Here is a 6,000-nt window from a genome sequence, read left to right as displayed (position 1 = left end):
TCTGGAATTGTGTTAACTCTTGCTTGGGTGGAAATGTCAAATGAAGTCCTCACACTTTTCCGTTCCATATATTACTATAAGCAACACGGGTTACTTTCATGTTCGTTTGCTTTTAGTGTTTTGGGGAGGTATTGCTTTTCCTGGGAAAGTCTCATGTCCCCCTCATTGCGTCATTTAGGCACATTGTGGTAGGGGTGCCAAGCTTCGGGACTCAAAGAGCCATATGATCAAGTTATGTTTATGCCCTTGCACAAACAACAATCATGCAAACATAACCAACACGTAGAAAATGATTACAGTCCATCAGCTGCGGACATAGCTGTACTATATTCATATTATTTCTAAACCATTCTTGACTTCTGTGTGTGTCTGTCAGTTATCAGATATGTTAGTCCTGTCTAGTCTCCGCCCACCGCCGAAATCAGGATATTTGGAGAGAGAAGGAAAGTAACACGTTGGTGCAACATTGTATGATTTTTCGGAACATAAATTGCATCTTATTCCGAGCAACATTGATGAAAGCAACGTATATATATATATTTCCTTACAGGTGAGTAGCCTATTTTTCTCATCCAACATTGAATAGTTTTTTTCAAAATGTGTTTATGATCGAAAGGTGGGCACAATGTGTGTGTGTTTTTTTTTTTTTACCAGTCCTCTTATCGGAGTTTCAGATAGGGAAACAATAGGGAAAGTGTAGACGGGAGGAAGTCACATTAAAATTAATTATAAAGTCATTTGAACTATTTCAACATCGGAATTGGGATTCTCAAAAGGACCGTAAACGACATCATGGCACGTTTTAACGTGCGTATTCATTCCGCTGCTCCGGGTGGAAAAAAAGAATTAACTTTAGTCAAATGTGTCAATTTTATCTTCACATACAAACCTTCGTTCAACTTCCGTCAAACGCCCGCTAACTGGCCTCACGTTAGAATTCCCGTTGGTCTCCCATTTTTCCAGAAAACGTGGGAGGGTTTGGTGTGTTGACACGACAGGATACAGTATCGTTTTTTTTACTGAATTATGCAGGCTCTCACTGTTAAATGCAGGTCAACATTGTTAAATAGTTGCTACATAATTTTCTTATCTTGTTGCCAAAGTTATGATATGAATACGCGAACATGCCGTTTGATAGATGTTTGCCACACCGTCACTGACTGTAAACTGTAAGATTAATGTACATGAGTTAACATTTCTTCCTGGGGTTAAATAGTGAGAAAGTAATGTGTGATATGAGTATTATATCTGTATGTGAAGGCTAAAATATCATTTTAACCCAGTCTGAAATGATTGGTATACCATTAGTTTATAACAACCATTGTTGCAGAGCTGAGAAACTGGTAGAAATCTGCAGATATGTAGTTCAAGACAGGCCTACAATAAACAATCCATTCCTCAATTAGGCAGGCTATCATTAGTGCTATTTTATTCATTCGTGTTTCAAACAATGGAGTCTTACAGATCTCTCCCTTTTGAATTATGCACACTGCAGTGCATTTCAGAGGGAACAAAGAATAGAATGTCGATAAGCAACCACTGACCCACAACATCTGCATCAGTCGTCTTTAACTGTAAGTTCTGCTACACCACAGGTGCACCTGCTGTCAAGCTAACGAAGCATAGTAGAGCGAAGTGGAACCTATGTAAATGCCTAGGTTGCAGGTTGACACAGTAGGGACACAGAACAAGTCAAATGGTCATGGTTGACTGGAATCAGAAACAACGTTGGTTCTCCAAACATTTAGAAGTGATACACTAGCTAGTTTTTCATCCAATTGTCAGCAGATTTTCATGCAAATATTCTAAAAGCTGCATAAAACAATATGCTTGTTTTCCCACCAGAGATGTTTCCATCAAAATGACTTGTTGAGGATAAAAATGTGACTTTTGCGGTCAAATCCCCATGTTCCAAAATAAAATGACCATCGCATATTCAACTTTACTGATGGTTTTGTCACAAACTGTTGCGTTATATTGCAAATGTTCCCACTCGGGTCTTGGCTTGTGTGCTCTAGCCAACAGCTTGCACATACACTGGTGAGATTATTATGGTTAAGAGCGAGATCATTTTTTGTCTGTTAAACGGCAGCCAAGCATCGATCATCTTGTCATTAAAATAAGACTGTTGATATTTATTGAAAAGGAGTATAATAAATGACATGCTTTCCCGAGTCGTAGTGGGAGGACCACACAACATATCGTTGTGTAACTCCAAGTTTACTTCCATATGATGGTTATTTAAATACTGTACATTAAAAAAATGTATTCAGACACTGACTTTTTCTACATTTTGTTACGTTACAGCCTTATTCTAAAATGGATTAAATAAAACATTTTCCTCATCAATCTACACACAATACCCCATAATGACACAGCGAAAACAGGTTTTTAGAATATTTTGCAAATGTATTAAAAATAATTTAAAAGATACCTTATTTACGTAAGTATTCAGACCCTTTGCTATGAGACTCGAAATTGAGATCAGGTGCATCCTGTTTCCATTGATCATCATTGAGATGTTTAAACAACTTGATTGGAGTCCACCAGTGGTAAATTCAATTGATTGGACATGATTTGGAAAGGCACACACCTGTCTATCTAAGGTCCCACAGTTGACAATGCATGTCAGAGCAAAAACCAAGCCATGAGGTTGAAGGAATTGTCCGTAGAGCTCCGAGACAAGATTGTGTTGAGGCACAGTTCTGGGGAAGGGTACCAAAACATTTCTGCAGCATTGAAGGTCCCCAAAAACACATTGGCCCCCATCATTCTTAAATGGAAGAAGTTTGGAACCACCAGGAGTCTTCCTAGAGCTGGCCGGCCGGCCAAACTGAGCAATCAGGGGAGAAGGGCCTTGGTCAGGGAGGTGAACATTAACCCAATGGCAACTCTGACAGAGCTCCAGGGTTCCTCTATGGAGATGAGAGAACCTCCCAGAAGGACAACCAGCTCTGCAGCTCTCCACCAATCAGGCCTTTGTGGTTGAGTGGCCAGATGGAAGCCACTCCTCAGTAAAAGGCACATGTCAGCACGCTTGGAGTTTGCCAAAAGGCACCTAAAGACCCTCAGACCATGAGAAACAAGATTCTCTCTAAGATTGAACTCTTTGGCCTGAATGCCAAGCGTCACGTCTGGAGGAAACCTGACACCATCCCTACGGTGAAGCATGGTGGTGGCAGCATCATGCTGTGGGGATGTTTTTCAGCGGCAGGTACTGGGAGACTAGTCAGGATTGAGGGAAAGATGAACGGAGCACGGTACAGAGAGATCCTTGATGGAAACCTGCTCCAAAGCGCTCAGGACCTCGGACTGGGGCGAAGGTTCACCTTCCAACAGGACAATGACCCTAAGCACACAACCAAGACAACACAGGAGTGGCTTCGGGACAAGTCCTTGACTGGCCCAGCCAGAGCCCGGACTTGAACCCAATCAATCATCTCTGGAGAGACCTATAGCTGTGCAGCGAGGCTCCCCATCCAACCTGACAGAGCTTGAGAGGATCTGCAGAGAAGAATGGGAGAAACTTCCCAAATACAGGTGTGCCAAGCTGTTAGCGTCATACCGAAGAAGACTCGAGGCTGTAATCGCTGCCAAAGTTGCTTCAACAAAAGTACTGAGTAAATGGTCTGAATACTTATGTAAATGTGATGCTTCAGTTTCTTATTTTTAATACATTCTAAAAACCTGTTTTTGCTTTGGCATTATGGGGTATTATGTGTCGATTGATGAGGGACAAACACCATTTAATCCATTTTAGAATGCTGTAACAAAATGTGGAAAAAGTCTGAGTACTTTCCTAATGCGCTGTATGTGTGGTATGTATGTATGTACAGTGGGCTCCAAAATTGCTGGCACAAATAATGCATAAACAAATATAAACAATATAATTATAGAGAGAAACTCAAAATACCAACATGTGAGAAATACTGTACTTTATTAATGTTTCAATGGAACCAACAAAAATAATTTATTGATTTAATTAAAAATCAATATCCTCCAAATCAAGGTTTCACAATTAATAGCATCCTTAAATATTATTGTAATTAACATCTACTAAAATTAAACCACAATTTAAATTAAGTCTTAAGGAACTATATTGAGCCATTTACATCACTTCCTGTTTCACTAGGGTATAAAAATGAGGTAACATGCATGCAATATCCCTTTGTCATCCAACACCATGAAGAAAAGAAAAGAACTGGCAGTTCAAAAGAGACAGATGGTCGTAGTCCTTCATAAACCCGGTAATGGCTACAAGATCCACAAACGATTGAATATACCACTGAGCACTGTCAGGGCAATTATTTAAAAATTCTAAAGATGTGTGTTGGACTTTCCAACAAAACAATGACCTGAAACATACCTCAAGATCCACACAGAAATGGTTCTGTGACAGCAAAATCGATGTTCTGCCATGGCCATCTCAGTCGCCGGACCTCAATCCAATCTAAACCCCGTGGGCTGAGTGGAAGAGGGCAGTTGATAAGCGCAAACCCAAGAATGTGAAGGATCTTGAAAGGATCTGCATAGATCTGCATGTCCAAAATCCCTCCAAATGTGTCAAACATTACAGGACAAGACTCTATGCTGTTATCCTTGCCAGAGGTGGTTGCACTAAGTACTAAATGAGGAGTGCCAATAATTATGAAACCTTGATTTGGTTAAATGTATTTTGTATTAAATAATTGTATGATTTTGGTTGGTTCCATTGAAACATTAATCAAGTACAGTATTTCTCACATGTTGGTATTTTGAGTTCATCTCTATAATTATATTGTTTATATTTTTAAGTGTTTTGTGCATTGACAGTCAGGGGTGCCAGTAATTTTGGAGCCCACTGTATGTGTATGTACAGTACCAGTCAAAAGTTTTAGAGCACCTATTTATTCAAGGGTTTTTCTTCATTTTTACTATTATTACATTGCAGAATAATAGTGAAGACGTCAGCACTATGAAATAACTCATATGGAATCATGTAGTAACCAAAAAAGTGTTTTAAACAAATCAAAATATATGTTATATTCTTCATAGTAGCCACCCTTTGCCTTGATGACAGCTTTGCACACTCTTGGCATTCTCAAATCAAATCACATTTTATTGGTCACATACACGTGTTTAGCAGATGTTATTGCAGGTGGAGCGAAATGCTTGTGTTTCTAGATCCGACAGTGCAGTAATATCTAACCATTAATATCAAACAATTTCACAACATATACCCAAAACACACAAATCTAAGTAAAGGAATTTAAGAATATATAAATATATGGATGAGCAATGTCAGAGCGGTATAGAGTGGCTAGTGATTTCAAGTCTATGTATATAGACAGTAGCAACTCTCAACCAGCTTCATGAGGAATGCTTTTCCAACAGTCTTGAAGGACTTCCCACATATGCTGAGCACTTGCTGGCTGCTTTTCCTTCACTCATTCCAACTCATCCCAAACCATCTCAATTGGGTTGAGGTTGGGTGATTGTGGAGGCCAGGTCATCTGATGCACTACTCCATCACTCTCCTTGGCCAAATAGCTCTTACACAGCCTGGAGATGTGTTTTGGGACATTGTCCTGTTGAAAAGCAAATTATAGTCCCACTAAGCGCAAACCAGATGGGATGGCGTATCTCTGCAGAATGCTCTGGTAGCCATGCTGGTTAAGTGTGCCTTGATTTCTAAATTAATCACTGACAGTGTCACCAGCAAAGCACCATCACACCTCCTCCTCCATGCTTCACGGTGGGAACCACACATGCTGAGATCATCCGTTCACCTACTCTGTGTCTCACAAAGACACGGCGGTTGGAACCAAAATATCACATTTGGACTCTTCAGACCAAAGGACAGATTTCTACTGGTCTAATGTCCATTGCTCGTGTGTCTTGGCCCAAGCAAGTCTCTTCTTATTATTGCTGTCCTTTAGTAGTGGTTTCTTTGCAGCAATTTGACCATGAAGGCCTGATTCACACAGTCTCCTCTGAACAGTTGATGTTGATATGTGTCTG

General features: G+C 40.0%; 1 protein-coding gene across 2 annotated transcripts in view; it reads left to right on the top strand.

The window, feature by feature from the left end:
- Positions 1 to 314: 314 nt before the first annotated feature.
- The window catches only part of LOC110485109 (inactive rhomboid protein 2), a 39,583-nt gene continuing 33,897 nt past the window's right edge, over positions 315 to 6,000 (top strand). Inside the window, exon 1 of one of the 2 annotated variants that reach the window (XM_036940625.1) lies at positions 315 to 550. The gene's annotated coding sequence lies outside the window, so the exon portion shown is untranslated. The remainder of the gene's footprint in view (positions 551 to 6,000) is intronic. The other variant, XM_036940624.1, reaches the window with a different exon arrangement.

Source organism: Oncorhynchus mykiss, chromosome 13, assembly GCF_013265735.2.
Source record: "Oncorhynchus mykiss isolate Arlee chromosome 13, USDA_OmykA_1.1, whole genome shotgun sequence".
NCBI lineage: Eukaryota > Metazoa > Chordata > Actinopteri > Salmoniformes > Salmonidae > Oncorhynchus > Oncorhynchus mykiss.
The sequence above is the reverse complement of the archived record's forward strand: the minus strand, read 5'-3'. Positions and strand labels throughout refer to the sequence as shown.